This window comes from Pteropus vampyrus, unplaced genomic scaffold (genome assembly GCF_000151845.1).
Source record: "Pteropus vampyrus isolate Shadow unplaced genomic scaffold, Pvam_2.0 Scaffold26, whole genome shotgun sequence".
Classification (NCBI taxonomy): domain Eukaryota; kingdom Metazoa; phylum Chordata; class Mammalia; order Chiroptera; family Pteropodidae; genus Pteropus; species Pteropus vampyrus.
The window spans coordinates 8,574,356-8,592,017 of NW_011888807.1; the positions used below are offsets into that span (position 1 = coordinate 8,574,356).

Sequence of the window (17,662 nt, forward strand, 5' to 3'; positions counted from 1 at the left end):
TTAAAGTTACTTAGTATTAAAGTTATTAAGTTATTAAAATTTACTAATTTAAAGAAGCCAGACTTAAAAGACCACAAACTGTAATATTTCATTTGCATAAAAATTTTTCTTTTTTAAAAGTAAATCTGTAAATACAAAGTTTGGATTAGTTGTTACCTGGGGATAGTGGTATGGGTGGGGATTAACTGTAGAGGGACAAGTGGAGTCTTATTAGGGTTATACGACTGTCCTAAACCTGGTTTGCGGTGATAGTTGCATAAACTGGTAAATTTACTAAAAAGACACTTAAAATGAGTGAATTTGTTTTGAAATTATTCTTTACCAGCCTTATGTGCCCTTTCCTTCTTAACCTGGCATGGATCTAATTGTCATTCTCTATAGCTGACTTTCATTACTCTTCTCCTCTTGATGTATTAAATCTGCTTTTTAAAAGCTGCTGAATGTCACACTAGTAGAATGAAATAATGTGTTTGTTCCAATCTAAAGAAAGCTTCTCTATTTATACCCTATCCCATATTGTCAGTAAAAGCAAAATAAAATGAAACAAAATCAATTTTAAAAAATCCCTCAATCCTACATGTCCATCAAATCTCTTCCTCGGTCGACTTTCTTCCCTTCTACACAATCATTACCACAATTATTGTCCTAAAATTACCATTTTCATAAAACATTTGTTAGTGATTATCACTCACCTAAAGAAAATTCTGTAACCCCATGCATTCATTCAGCTTCTGTCTCCTCTCTCCACTCCTCCTGCCAGGGCCCCAAAAAGTTGTGTTTGCTCATTTTATTTCCTAATTTTTTTTCAGTACCCTATAATTAGGCTACCAATGGATTCTAATTTCTTTACCATTAAAACAAACAGCTTTTATTAAGGCCACCATTAACCTATTCTTTAATCAAAATTCATGGCTGGTTTTCTGTTCTTACTTAGCTTCTCAGCAATATTCGATATTAAGAATTTCTTATTCCATGAAATTCTGCATTTGGCTTTCAGAATACCTCCTGTACTTCATTTTACTCCTACGCCCCCCTTGAAACAAAAGTGCTGATTCTTTCTATTGTTCCCCAGCTGTCTACGAATTTTTTGATCTCATAATTTTAAAGTTGCAAAATGAATAATATTTTAAATATTGACCTTTAAAAACAAAACTGCTACAGCACTTTTTAAATATATCCTTTGGAATTTAAATGCCATAACATTCAATATTTATTACATCTTTTGAAAAAATACATTGCTAAGCTCTTCTTTACAAGTAAAAAGTAATTAAATTTTTATCTTCTTGAGCTTATAATTCTTTCACATTCTCAACAAAATTTTATTCTAATCTAACATATTATCTAACTCAAAAAGTATTTTATTGATTATTCTATTACAATTCTTAACTACAAAAATATGTAGATAAATTTAAAATCCTTTTGGAAAGTTTAGGCTATCATAAGTTTATTATATCTTAAAAAATCTTCTGGGAAATTAATAGATCAGAGTTACTCAAAACAATATAAATATATAACACACTTTAATATGTAATTTTGAAGTATAAATGATAATTATATATATTCTTAAATTTATTAATTAACTTTTTATTTTATTTTTTTAAAGAAAGATGTAGGGTTTAACGTACATTTTTGTTTTTAAATAGTTTTAAGGTTTATTAGTGTTTAAAGTTTGTAATTTCTAGTAGGAAAACATCTGAATGAATACCCTAATGGCAGACCACTGTTAAAATGTTACAGCTTCATTTGAGGCAGAGGGATAGGGATTCTCTTCAAAGCACCCCCGTTTTCTTCATGAGAAGGTCAGAGGCATACTGGTTTGTATTATTGTGACATTCATTGGGTAATCTAAGTTGCTTTTCCTTCAGCAAGGGCTTTTTTTTTTCTTTTTTTTTTTTAAATCAGGAGTCATTATATTTGACCTCCAAATTTGACTGATAATTTACTGATAAGATTCATAAATCTTTGGGTTGCTCTAATATTTTGACATATTTGCTGGGTTCTGGACCACATCCTAGAAGGCTACCATAACTTCTGGATCCTGTATGCTGCAAGAACCTTTGGATCACTAAGAATTTCATTGAGCCCAAGCATTCCTGCCATTCCAGGCATTGCTATAGGAAAATTTTCAGGCATTCTCCCAGGAGAGCCACCTGGGAAAGAGCCATACTGAGCTCCTGATTGTTGTCTGGCTTCTTCCTCCCTCTGGGCTCTCTCATGTTCTTCCCAAGCCTTCTTAACCCTTTCCATCTCTGTCTTTAATCTCTCGCTCTTCATATTTCTGCTCATACTTTCTTCAATGTTCATCAATTTTCTGACCCTTGGTTGAACTTCTTTCATATTGCACTAGCATCTTCACCACAATCCAATTTACATGCAAAGGCAAGATCACAGGCTGCTTCTTCCCAATGGTCCAGAAGCTTATGTGCTTTTCCTCTCCAGTAGTAGGGCTAAAGCTGAGTCAGGATTATTTCAAAAGTTCTGTCCAGTCTTGGATGGCAGCATTTAGCTTCTGTAATTTGATGAAGACAGTGGATCTTTTGGCACACAGAATGGCCAAACAAGGATTCAGCATGATGGCATCTGTGAACAAGTCAATGGCTTTCTGTAGATCACCATCATTTAGGGCATCAATGACAGCCGCTTTTTTTTTTTTTTTTTTTTCATTTGCCTGATCCAGCATCTCCTCAGTTATCTATACATTTCATCTCTCATTTCTTGAGGGGCATCAGTGTCTGGTTCAATCACACTTTCATTGTCGATTTCTAGATCACTTTCCTTACTTGATAGTTCCTCTGTCTTTATGTTTTCCTCTGCCTTCTTACTATTTGTTTTTTCTTCCTTGATATTTTCTTCTAATTTAGTTTTATGAATAGCAGGTGCTATTTTACCCGCCATGCTCTCCACCCACTCCTTCAGGAATCACATTTCCTTGGTGTACACTTGGTTGCTGCTTACACATTTTCGTAAAGGCCCAAATTTTGCTCACTTTGCGAGGAATCTATGCTCTGGAAGCAGCGAGCCCTGCTGAGGCTGTGGCCAGATTCCAGGCCCAAGTATAAGCACGGCATGACTGCTTAGAAGAAGGTGCTGCCATGAGGCAGAACAGACTAGAACCTCCTGGCTGCAGGCTCTTCTCACCAATCAATTAATTTATTTTTATTATGTGACATTGGTTAACAAACTCCAATAAGATTCAAGCGCACAATTCAACAGTAAGTCATATATATTTTATATTATATGTTCATTGCCCATAGTTATATTCCTGTCACCACATATTTGACTCCTTTTACCCCATTTACCTCCTCTCTCTCCTCTCCCCTCTGGTAATCACTAGTCTATTGTCCATGACCATGAGTCTCTGTTTGTCACGTTGTTGCTTTTAGTCTTATATCCCACATAATACTATTTTTAAAGTTCAATTCTTAATGAGATGAATGGATTTCTTTAGTATATCGGATCATCTATGCATAGGTTAATTTTAATTATGATAGAATGATATGGAATTCTATTTTTATGTTTCATTGTTATAGATTAAAACACTAGGAGCATTTTATTTTATTAAAATGTAGGTGAGAATTGGGGGAGCTTTTAATATGACACTAATTCTTTCAGAATTATATGACAAAGTCACATCATGACCAATATGAAAAATAACTTTCAATTATTTTTTGGCTAATGATAGATTTAAGTTTTATTTTAACTTTGTTAAAATTAAAGGATTAAAAATGAAATAAGTTTTAAAATATTTTAAATTCCAATCATTTAAATTATTCACTTTCTCAGTTTTGGTAAGAAACAAAAAAAAAAAAAAAAGCTTTATTTAGACTCATCAAGTGAGTATTAATTTTACCTGTCACCCTTTCATTTACAGGGACGTTTTTAAAGCTTCCATACTCAAATGATTTGTGAAAATTAAAATATTGTTTATTTAAAATATTTTCAATAATATAAAGTTTGATGAAAATACTTTATCTTTTCATATATGTTGGGCTAAACTCAGAAATACAGATTTAACTCTTTAAGTTATGAAAAGTGTTTGTCATATAGCCTAATTTGCAGAAATAATCAACCAAATCAGACTTCTTTTTGCTATTTTTCTCCTTGAAATATATTTGTCAGGGTCTAGTTAGGGAAGATGATCAGGTCACACATTATGTAAAACCACAGCTATATTTCTAGATTTCTACATCTTCAGATTCCTGTGTGTGTGTGTGTGTGTGTGTGTGTGTGTGTGTACCAGATAACTGTTTTCTTTTTTATCTTGTATCATTAGGAATCAAAAGGACAGGTGAGAGTTTTAACTTCCAATTTAATAGAAACATTCTTATAACCCTTGGTGGGGGGATTACTCCCTTGGTTACCAATAAGACCTCTTAAACCAGCAGAGCTCAGATGCAGGGCCAGACTTCTTAAACCAGCAGAGCCTCTTAAACCAGCAGAGTCCAGATTTGGAGGTCAGAGAATAAGCATTTTACAAGTAGTTTTTAGTTGTAATAGTGATATATACACTCCCAATTCTACTGCTTAGTTCCTGGACTCGTGTATCCTGGCTCTGGAAGAAACAGCATGATATTTTATTGACTAGTTTGGAGTATATTGGACTGAAAACCCAACTCTTAAGGTTATGCTCACATTGAATACAGTACTGAATGCTGAATAGGCTATTGAATAAATCAATGACACAGTTGTTGCTATGGAAAGGTTCCAGTAATATCATTATGCCACTACATGTAATCCTGAAGTCACAAGTTATATAATTTCTAATGAAAAACATTGGTCACTGCTGCTGTCAGAAAAGGCACCCAGCAGTGGTGGTAGCCATGACAGATTTGGTGGGAAAAAAAAAAAACATGTTCTTGAGCTCCTGCTCAACCTACGTACACTCTTGCCACCATGACCACTGTGTCCATGAATTCATAGCTACATGTCATGGGCTAAATTGTGTCCCCCGAAAACATATGTTGAAATCAGAACCCTTGGTCCCCTCAGGATCATGTTGAAGTTAGAACCCCTGGTACCCTCAGGATCTAACTTTATTTGGAGATAGAACCTAAAAAGAAGTAATTAAGATAAAATGAGGTCAGATAGGTAGACCCTAATCTGATATGACCCCTGTCCTTTTAAAAAAAGGATATTTGGATACATACAAACACAGAGATAAGATCCCATAAAGACATAGGGAGAAGACAGCCAAGGTCCTAAAAAGAAACTTCTAGACTCCATCCAAAATTGTGAGAAAATAAATTTCTCTTGTTTAATCGATCCAGTCTATGGCAGTTCTAAATGATTAATATACTATGGGAAGAGGTGACTGATATCTGTAGGTCAAGTTATATTGTATGTTTAATTTTAAAAGCCCTCTTCTCAAGGGAGTTCTTTTGTATGCCATCACATTCTCATACTTATTTTCAGATGTCTATCAGTGTATCAAAACATAGCACAGTAGCAAGTCAATATTTATTTGACATTAAAGGAAAGGCCTTGTTCCATATTTTTAGGGAGCATTATTGTAGTTTTCCCATTCAGGTTTTCCATACCCACTGTATATCGTGGTTATAAAGGTCAATTACACATTTAATTCATTCCTAGGGAATGGATGATCAACACACCATGGAATCAGACCATTCTAAAATCATTCTGTCCTGTTACTTCTTACAGTACCCCTGACCTTGTTCATATTGTAAAATACTTCTGAGAGAGTCTGTTCCAATGTCAGCATCTCTCATTTTATCACTAACATATGGAAAAGATACACTACAGTGATTTTTCAGAAATGCTGGCACAATCTTCAACAATATATTTCTCTAGTATATTTCTCTCAATAAAGTATTTTCTCTAGCCTTTATTCAAATTCCTATGTGATGTTATATATTATATGTAATAAAAATATGAAAATGTTTCTAATATCTGAAGTATTTAAACCTTTCTCTATATCACAGAAAGACAAGATTAGCTTCACAAACACTAATTACACAGGGACATGCACTTAGAAGGCCCCCACCGTTGGCTTGATGTTCTGCTGCTCAATAGACAACATACATAAGCAAAGGAGATGTGTGCAATATTTGTATTCTCTGTCCTTTGCCTCTCCATTTGCATATAGCACTTGTGATACCCCATGAGCACAGAATTCCAGGAGACCCACAAATCATGGGATTTGACAATACACAAAGCAAGTACAATGTAAACTTGTTCAATCTACGATAAAATAAGCAGGGATGCTGACAGTCCTGAGAGGCCATGCTTTCTGTTCAAACTAGAGCTCAATTCAAATGCTGAAAGAAGACAATGGAGTTCTTACTTGTGTTACATTTTGTGTTTGCCAACCACTCCCACTGAAAAGGATGTCATAAAATAATAGAGAAATATAGCACCATTCAGTCATTTCTCACTCATCAGTAATCCACAGGTAGAGAGTGTTAATATAGTGTACAAGTATTAATAAATAAAATAAAAGCAGTGAATTAGTCGTGTAGTATTTGTACTGTTCTGGGAAAATGCAATACATACGCATGATGAGCTGTGAAATACAAATATCAATGATTCTGCATGAGTTCAATGTTTTTAAATTTGCATTTAAGACTGGTATTTCACAATATAAAAGTGAGCTGTAAAATCCGTGCTAATAATTTGAAATTTCAAATAGCAAATAAAAATTAAAAACAAACAAACAAACAAAACAACAACAACAACAACACTGTAAGTCAAGGGAGATCTCACAGAGAAAGGAAAAAAAAAACAAAAGTCTATACCTTTAAAAGGAAAGTTTTCCTACTTTTTGAACCAGGGGATCTCACATTTTCATTTTGCCATGGGTCTGACAAATTATGTCGCAGGCTCTGCAGCAACAATTTCTGAGATCTCAAACTCAACAGACCACTACTGAGATCATGTTTTAGTAAACCAACATACAAATGATTAGAAAGCACTCAAATAGTTGCAAAATTCATGTGAAAAGGTTTAGAGAATGACACTGCAAATTGTTACTTTGACATAGAATTATTTTGAGCTGAAGACAATTAAGGAAAAAGCAGACACAGGATAAGCTCTCTGCCTTCCCCTTACCTCTCTGAAAGAAGAACATAAAGTCCCCTTGTGAAGATGCCCCTCCCCCATTTCCTGTACTTGGACAGAGATAATGATCTTATCACCAGATATGCTATGGCTCTGAGAAAGAATCTACACAAATAAACCTTACTAACTAGCCCTTAACTTTCATTAGTTTTCCCATATATTTACCTTCCCATGACTTGCTGTCCCTAAAAGCCTAAAACCCTTTTCCTTTGTCTTGTTATTTCTATAAATTTATTATTCTTTGCTAAGATACTATATAGGTTCAAATTCTAACCACCTTTTTGAGTTACTCATCACAGAAGTCCTCTCCCCTGTTCTGATGTGCACCACATGGATTAATAAACTATGTTTATTTTGTTAATCTGTCTTTTAACATTCAAATTTTCAGGGCCTCAGCTGGAGAATCTTGGAAGGTAAAGAGACATAGTAAATACTCTCCTATACATGTGACCAAGATTAACTGCTAAATATATTATATTGATAAATTCTGACTAGTATTATGTTTTCCATATCTGCTATAGAGTTAGTATTTATTCCCACATATATTTCTTAGAATTTTACTAATGATTATATACATACAGGTATCTATATAGAATTATGTAAATATGTGTTTATTATCTATCATCTATCTATCTATCTATCTATCTATCTATCTATCTATCTATCTACCTACTACTTACCTATCTATCTAGTCTTTTGGTGTAATTTTCCTGAATTTGATTTTGTGATCAACAACAATTCAAGAGATGATAAAATCTGATTCTAATTTTAAATCAAGTAGTTTTAATGAAGTCAATATGCCCCATCTCCCTGAGAAAGACAAACAAACAAACAAACAAATAAACAAAGCTTTATCAGAAACAAATAAACAAAGCTTTATCAGAAAAGAACTGCTTCACCCAATGTGAATGACATTTGGGAGTTTGGTATACAAGAGTCATTTGGTTCTTCCATATATCACCTTTCCAATTCTAATTAGTCAACTGTGTCTCAGTCAGTCCTTGTATTTCCTTCACAGTTTGGTCTCCACATTCAGGAGACTGGCAGTAAGTTATCACATACTCGTGAGTTATTTATCCTGACTATATAAAAGATGTAGGCCTACTACTGCATAATAGAGGCAGGGAAACATAAACTTGACATACAAGTGATCTACTGGAGCTTCTCTTGGAAGCTTGTAAATATAAGTGGGTATACAGCAACCATGGTCTACTAAGTGTATGAGAATCTGTAGAGTAGGTATGGAGATGTGGCATCTAGTTTTCCCTTTAATAAAAGATAGTCTGCCTGGCCTCAGGAAGTATAGTCAGCAGACAGCCTCTGGCTGTCAATTTCTTCAATAGTGTTAACTGTTGCATAAAATCACATCTCCCAAGCTTCCGCTCTTTCAGGAAAAGGCTTTATCTAATACTTGAGTGATGCACAGGTTTATCTGAGGCTTGGCTACTTTTTCTGACAAAGAATAACTCCATAGGTACCCTTTGTCTCAAAGCTCACTCACAGATTGGCCGAGGTTTTATTAGGCCTGTGTGTTTTTCTTCTGCTTAATCTTATTTCCACTTTCTTCTTTGACAAGTGTTGAATCTTGGACCTGGAACTTCTTAACTTCTTTTCTGAAGAACCCAATTTTAACACAGAGTCTCTGATTATTTATTAGTGATGTCTGAGTCACCCCAACAGGCAACTATTAAACTGACAGAATTACTAGCTGAGGATCTAGAATGGGTGGTTTAGGAAGGTAATGAATGTTAATTATGGCCTTGGGATCAACTGTAGATCAACTGTAAAGAAGGTTGTAGATTATTTTACTAATTTTATTTAAGCTGCTTGATTTCTGTTCTACTACTATAAAGAAGGTGTCAGTGGAATTATTTTTATATATATTTCTTCATGGGATTATTAATAAGAAAGAACAATCCAAGTAAGAAAATTTATTGGGTCAACTTGAAAGTATTTAAAATGGTTTTTATTATGAGAGGAGTAATGGGTTATTCACATTACTTAATCATGAAATTTTTGTGGTTTTTAAATATTTACTTTTATTTTATAGCAAATTTATTAAATGTTTTATTATTTACCAATTAATGTAATTTGAATGGTCTAGGAACTAGATTTCTCAAAAGGTGCCCAAAGTAATTTATAACACTACAGAAAAGTAAAAGCATATAAAACACTTGGCAAATTAGCAGAAGTCTTGGTAGCAATATTCTTGTGGACTATTCTTAAATTAGGCAAGCTATTTGTAAATGTATGCTAAAAATATTTTCTAATTGAAAACATGTTTAGAAATAACGAAACATGTGCATTTGTTTCTGAAAAGAAAATGCATTTAGTAATTTCCTAGTGTAACACATGCTTCAGAGAAAACATCGATTACCTTTCAAGGTTCTTACACTTCAAATTGAATGACCTTTAGCCTGGGAACTTGAAATGATCACTCTTTTGAGCAGTCTGCCCATTGATATCATGCTCTCCCACTTGGAGGCATATTAACCAGGATGATTCATCCATTTATTCTGTTACTATTTATGCATGCATATATTCAATTTGTCAATTGCATTCTTACAACTATGACCTGAGCAATGCAGTAAATGTAGAAATAATTTGGTGAACAAAACAAACAAAATACAATTATTGTGTTTTTGCTCTAATTAAAGTATTTTTATTTTTTATTTTGTGGGTTTGTTTTTATTTTATTAATTAAAAAAATGCTTAAGTATGTGATTTACAAAAAAAAAAAAAAAAAAAAGAAATTTATCTAGTATCTTAATGGGAAAATTTTGTAAAAGGGTCTGCTCTTCTTCAACCCTTGCCAAACATTCAATTCCAAGACTGGTCTTACCACTAAATATCATGAAATTATTTTACACTATAAATACCCAAGAGAATCACAATGGAAAATAATGAGTGGCAGGGAAAGTGCCTTTGTATATCTAGTATGCAGCCAGGGCAGTAAATCCAGACATAAATGTTGCCTGGTGGGAAGAAAGGTAACCCAAAGATAAAGATGGAAATGAGGGGTGTGGCAGACAGACTTTAAGATGATCCCATGATCTCTACTTCTTGGTGTTAATTTTCTTGTATAATCACTAACTCTTCCATGCCATTTGTGACCTTGAGTTTGTGCAGGACTATGACTTACCTCTAATCAGTAGTATAGCAAAAGTGATGGGCTCTCACCTTTATAATTAAGTTTATTTACATAAAATTTTGTCTGCTAGCAGACTATTTTGGGCTCCCCTCTCTCTCTTTGTTGGCAAGAAGCAAGCTGCCATGAATCTTACAATAACAATGTACTGAATGTTACCAACAGCTACAGAAGTGGCAAAGCAGCTTTCTTAGTCAGCCCTCCAGATGAGAAGCCAGATTTTGCCAACATATAGATGCAGCCATATGAGACCCTCTGCAGAGAATAGAGCTAAGCCATGTCTAAACTTCTGACCCACAGAAACTGTAATATTATATGAGTGTTATTTTAAACTGCTAATTTTGTAGTAGTTTGTCACACCATATAGAAAACTTATACAATATGTATACATGTATGACAATCTCTGGGCTCTAACCACACTAGTCACATAGAAGAAAGAAAGGAGAGAATAAATTAGGCCTATTCCATGCACTGAAGTCTGAAATATAAAGAATAATTGATAATGAGAAATATGAAAAGTCAGTGGTCTGCCCAAGTAGCATTACCTCACTATTATAAGCATAATTATGTTTCTCCTATTGCTTCAAATGCTGAGATGTTTTTATTTTCCTTTTTACAACAAAATCATTAGAATGTTTTATAAAAACCTGTATGGATTACGCAACCTACCTTTTAAAGCTTCCTTTTCGTTTCATCACGTTTCTCTTCTTTCTGGTCTTAGAAAAAAATCATACTCATTTTTTTTTTTTCCACACAATCTCACACTTCTAATGTCTTAAATTGGATTCTCTTCACTTTGCCTAATAAAATTTTACTCACTTTTTATACTTTTATAACCAAATATTTCTTTCTCCTGAATACCTTTTATGACCCTTAAGACTAGGGCAAATCTTCTTTTAATTATTATTATATATCTTTATACTATCTCTATATGATATCTTGTTTTATAAAATCTATATCTCATTACACATCATAAAGGGTGAGGAAGTGAGTGAAGAAGCTTGAAAACAGAAAAAAGAAGCAAAGTCTCAAAGATTAGTTGTTTACAGAATTTAAATACTCAAGTATGATTGATTATATTGGCTAAATATTAATTAACTCTTAAGCACTAAATGATGACAAGGAGACTGATTTTCACAGTGACAAACACATCTGAAGTCATTGAGAGATTTGGAAGATATAAATTTCTGAAGATTTCTGATGGCAACTCAAATACATGGATGTTTTACAATCCATTTAATGTGGTGATCAATACAGGCATGTCTCCAGAAAAACTTTTTATATGAGTCATTCAAAATATTTAGGGTCGCTTTAACATATGCCAAGAGCATTCAATTCAAGAAAATATAAAACACATATTATAATAGTCTGATTTTCTTCCAATACAGTGAACTGTGTGTTTAAAAAATAATAGAGCATATTAAGACAATGGTAGATTAGCATGATTAAATGAAGTATATTTCCTCTAAGTCTTGTGTTTTTCTTTTTTTAAAATGTATTTAGTAAAAACTAATATCTCCTTCATTTCATAAATATTTTTCTATCATGTACAATGTTCTAAGAATTATGTTTTAAGTTTCATTTTGGCTAATTTTTTTCACAAGTATAGTATACTACTGTTATGAATGCCAAATGTTAAGAAAACTCATAGACAATTGTGACCTGAGAATACCACCACTGACAAGTTCTATTTCTCTGGACAGTGTATTCACTTTATGAAACTATTGACTAGCTACTATTTCCTATCTTTTTATACTGGAAGAGTAGGCATTCCAACTGATGTGCCTTAAATAATTCCCTTTCCTTTTCTGCTCAGCTTAGTCTGAAGTGTATGGTTCTTCCTGACTTCATCTTGAAATACGCTAAAACAGCAGAAGTCAGCATTTATTGAACACTTTCTGATCTCATCATGCAATAAAAACATTTTTTAACAGCCTTGCTCTACTTATTATTTATTTTTATATTTTATATTATCATCCCAGCAAAAAAATTTCAAACATGTGTGCATAAAAATTAAAGCTTGTAAAATATAAGAACAACAACCGAAAGACCAAGGTGGGAATACAAATAAGAAAAGGGTATATACTGAGGAAAAATAATGAGGACAAAATAAAATAAAAAGAAGAAAAAATTTGTCTTGGAAAAATGAATAAATATTGCTTAGATTTTGGTAAAAATATTTGTTATTTTAGCCTACAATTTGACATTTTAGCAAGAGCAAGTATATGATTATTCTTAGATAAGACATAAATTAAAATTCTAAAATAACCAGCATTTTTATATGATATTCATCTATCCTGTCAGGGCTTTGTAATATTTCTCCTCTTTAGATTTATATTTTCTGCATTTGAAAAAAACATATACCACTTTCCAAAACCCATAATCGGGTATGCTTCCCAAGGTTAGTGAGTACTTTCCATCTCTGAAGTTTAAACTTCATGATAAGAAACAGAGATTTAAAATGGTATAACTCTGTTTAAACTCTATAAAATGTTTAGATCTAAATCTAGGTGTCTTCTATTGCTGCCATAACAAATAACCACAAACTTAATGGCTTAAACAGCAGCCATTTAGTATGACGCAATTTTTGAAACCCAGAGGGCTCAGAGGGAATTTAGCTTAGTCTCCCAAGGTGGAAATCAAGAAGTCGACAGAGCTCTGTTCTTTCTGGAGGTCCTGGGGAAGAATATGCTTCCAGGTTAATGCAGATTGTTGACAGATTTGAGTTCCAAGCAGTTGTAGGACTGAAGTCCTGCTTTTTTGTTGTTGTTGTTTTTGTTGTTGTTGTTGTTTTGGTTTGTTTGTTTTGTTTTTGTTTGTTGGTTGGTTTGTTTTACCTTGGATATTGGCTGGGGGTCCTTCTCAGGTTCAAAAAGCTGCCTGCATTACCTGAGTGATATTCTCTTCATCTCAGAACTGCAAAAGTGAATCAAATACTTCTATGTTTCACATTTCACTGAACTTCCTTTCTGCTTCACCTCTCCTTAGCCTCTTCTTCTGCAGCATCTCTCTGGCTGACTCTCTGCTTCTTTATTCCAACTTTTAAGAACCCCCGTAGTTATGTAGATATCATGAGTAATCCAAGATTACCTTCCTATTTAAAGGTCAACTAATTAGCAAATTTAACTTTATCTGCAGCATCTCTTTTGTCTTCTAACTAATATGTTCTAGGGATTAGAGTGTGGACATGTTTGGGGTGGGACATTAATAGCCTACCCACATAAACATATGTAAAATATAAAATATTTTACAAATCATGCAAATTTAATCAAAACTATTAGTCTTTTCTTTATACCAATGAGCAGGCGTCATTTGTGTGTGTGTGTGTCGAATAGATGTAACTGATATTGGTATATATAATATGTATATACACTTTTTTTTATTTTACTGCACTTATCAGGATAATATTGATTAATAAAATTATATAGGTATCAAGTGTACAATTCTATGATACATCTTCTATATATTGCATTGTATGCTCACCATTCAAAGTCAAATCTCCTGATATCACCATATATTTGACTCACTTTACTCTTTGCTATCTCACCTCCATCCCACTTTTCTTCTGGTAGCCACCATACTGTAGTTTCTAGCTATGAGTTTTTGTTTGTTTGTTTGTTGCTTTAAGTTTATATCCCACATATGACTAAAATCATATGTTTTGTTATTCTTTCTGTCCAACTTATTTTGCTTAGTATGATATTCTCAAGATTCATCTATGCTGTCAATAGCTCAGCAAGTGTTCTTGTTTTAATGAAAATATCTTAAATAAAAATAATAGCCATTTAAAATTATATAGTTATTATTAATTATAGTTTATTCCATTTGTGATCTTAAATCTAATTTTAACAGAGTGCTTTTCTTTGCAATAATACAGAATCTTAATTATTGTGTTAAATTTCTCAGACAATTTATTTTTCTATTATGAGTTTCTCTTAAACTTGTTTATACCCGCTCTTTTATAACTTATTTCTTTATCTTTAAACTATTTCACATTTTCCTCAAAATATTAACATAGGTGAGTACATAATTTTAATTAATGCTATAATCAGTTAAATTTTAATAAAAATTCAATATTTAATCATTTATTTGATCATTAAATAAGAACAAAATATGCATTTGTTATTTATTATTCAAAATACACACATTTATAAACCAAATATTGGATAAAATATGATTAAAATATTTTCTGTCAATAATATTACATTTTAGAATAGCCATCAAAAACTATAAATTAAACAACAGGAGAGCACATACAACCCACACAAATGACACACCAGAAGCACCCGACTCAGGTGACCAGGAATATTATGCCACTGGACTCCACAGGACACCTACTACAAAAGGTACTCTATTAAAATCAGGAGACATAGCAGCTCTGCTTTATACATAGAAACAAACACAGGGAGGCAGTCAAAATGAGGAGACAAAGAAACATGTCCCAAATGAAAAAAACGGAATAAAGTTTCAGAAAAAATATAAATAAAAAAGACTAAACAAAATGGAGACAAACAATTTATTAGATGCAGAATTCAAAACGCTGCTTATAAGGATGCTCAATGACCTGACTGAGAACTTCAACAAGGAAATAGGAAACATAAAAATGGAGAGAGAAAGGATAAAAAGAAGTCATAAATGAAGAATACAATAAATGAAATTAAGAATATATTAGAGGGAATCGACAGTAGTAGATGAAGTAGAGAATTAAATCAGTGATTTAGATGATAAGGCAGAAAAACACCCAACCAGAACAGCAAAAAGAAAAAAAAGGAATCCAAAAAAATAAGGATAGTTTAAGGAGCCTCTGGGACAACATCAAGCATACCAACATTTGCGTCAAAGGGTGACCAGATGGAGAAGACAGAGAGCAAGTAATTGAAAACCTATTTGAAGAAACAATGACAAAAATCTCCTTTAACCTAATGAAAGAAATAGCCACATAAGCCTTGAAAACACATTCTCAAACAAGATGAACCCAAAGAGGCCCACACCAAGAAACACATCGTAATTAAAATATCAAATGTTAAAGACAAATAGAGAATCCTAAAAGTAGCAAGAATAGAGCAATTAGTTACCTACAAGGGACAGCCCATAAGACTGGCAGACGATTTCTCAACAGAAACTGCAGGATAAAAGTAATTGGCATGAAATATTCAAAGTGATGAAAACAAAGACCTACAACCAAGATTACTCTACCCAGAAAAGCTATCATTTAGAATTGAAGGACAGACAGAGTTTCCCAGACAAGAAAAAGGTGAAGAAATTCATCAATACCAAATCAATACTGCAAGAAATGTTAGAGGGACTTCTTTAAGAAGAAGAAAAAATAAATAAAAAAAAAAAATTGAATAATAAAATGGCAATAACTACATACCTATCAGCAATTTACTTTCAATGTAAATGGATTGAATGTTTCAATCAAAAGACATAGAGTGGCTGAATGGATAAGAAAACAAGATTCTTTCAAATAAGCTGCCTACAAGAAACTCACTTTGGGTTGAAAGACACACATAGATGAAAAATAAAGGAATGGAAAAAAGATATTTTATGAAAATAAAAATAAACACAAAATGCTGGAGTAGCAATACTTATATCAGACAAAAAAGACTTTAAAATAAAGGTTACAACAAGATACAAAGAAGAACCCAGTAATCCCACTTCTGGGTATTTATCCAAAGAAATCCTAAACACTAATTTGAAAAGATATATGCATCCATATGTTTATTTCAGCATTATTTACAATAGCCAAGATATGGAAGCAACCTAGGTGTCCATCAATAGATAAATGGATAAAAAAGTGGCACATATATACAACGGAATATTATTTAGCCATAAAAAATAATGCAATCTTGCCATCTGCAACAACATAGGTGGCTCTAGAACGTATTATGCTAAGTGAAACAAGTCCGACAGAGAAAGACAAACACCATACAATTTCATTTATATGTGAAATCTAAAAAATAATATAAACAAACAAAATTAACCAGAAACAAACTCATAGATACAGCTGAACCTTTCTCAGAACTGTGTCTCTAGACACCTACTACGTAAAGCCACACTAATAAGACCAGGAGACTTAGGAGCTTTGCTTAGCACATAGAAACAGACACAGAAAGGAAGCCAAAATAGGAAGGCAAAGAAGCAGAAACCATATTAGAAAACAGAATAGAGATCCAGGAAAAATAAAGTCAAGCAATCTAGTAGATGCAGAGTTCAAAACACTGATTATAAAGATGCTCAATGAACTCAGAGAAAGTGTAAATGAACTCAGCAAGAATTTTAACAAAGAGATAAAAAACATAAAAATAGAAATAGGAATTATAAAAGAGATCCAGTCAGAAATGAAGAATACATTAGCTGAGATAAAGAGTACATTGGAGGGAATCAAGAGTGTATGAAGAAGATTGGACCACCGATATAGAGGATAGGAAAGCCAAGGACACTCAGTCAGAATGGCAAGAAAAAAGAGGCCAAGATTATGATAATAATAAGGAGCCTATGGGACAAAATTAAGTGTAAAAACATCTGGGGCATAGGGGTACCTGAAGGAGAATATGAATAACAAGAATTTGAAACGTTATTTGAAGAAATAATGATGGAAAACTTTCCTAACCTGATGAAGGAAATAGACAAAAAACCCCAGGAAGCTCAGAGAGTCCCCAAAACCTGGAACCCAAAGAGGCCCACACCAAGACACATCATAATTAAAATGCCAAAGCTTAAAGACAAAGAGGGAATCTTAAAATCAGCAAAAAAAAAAAAAAAAAAAAAACAATTATTTACCTACAAGGGAGCACCCATAAGACTGGCAGCTTATTTCTCAAAAGAAACTTTGCAGAACAGTAGGGTTTGGAACAAAATAGTCAAAATAATGAAAACCCAGGATCTAAAACCAAAAATACTTTATTCAGCAAAGCTATCATGTAGAGTCAAAGGACAGATAAAGAGCTTCCCAGACAAAAATTAGCTAAAGGAATTTATCAATATCAAGCCAGTATTACAAGAAATATTGGAGAGTCTTTTTTAAGAAGGAAAAAAAAAAAACATGCATCAAAAACAGGAATAAAAAATGTTAATAACTACATTCCTATCAACAAGTAACTCAAATGAAAAAGAATTAAATTCTCCAACCAAAAGTTAGGGTGGCTGAATGGATAATAAAACAAGACCCTTACATATTCTGCCTACAGGAGACTCACTTCAGGTCAAAAGACACACACAGACTAAAAAGAAAGGTTTAGAAAAAACATATTGCCTTGATAGACCTGGAGAGTATGTGCTGAATGAAATAAGTCAGATAAAGACAAATAGCACATGATTTCACGTACACGTGGATTCTAAAGAACGAAATAAACAACAACAAAATCAACAAAACTGGAAACAAACTCATAGATACAGAGAATATTTTGAGAACTACTAGATGTGAGGGGAGTTTGGAGG

General features: G+C 32.9%; 1 pseudogene; it reads right to left on the minus strand.

The window, feature by feature from the left end:
* Window positions 1-1,908: 1,908 nt before the first annotated feature.
* Window positions 1,909-17,662, minus strand: part of LOC105289668 — a 143,275-nt pseudogene continuing 127,521 nt past the window's right edge.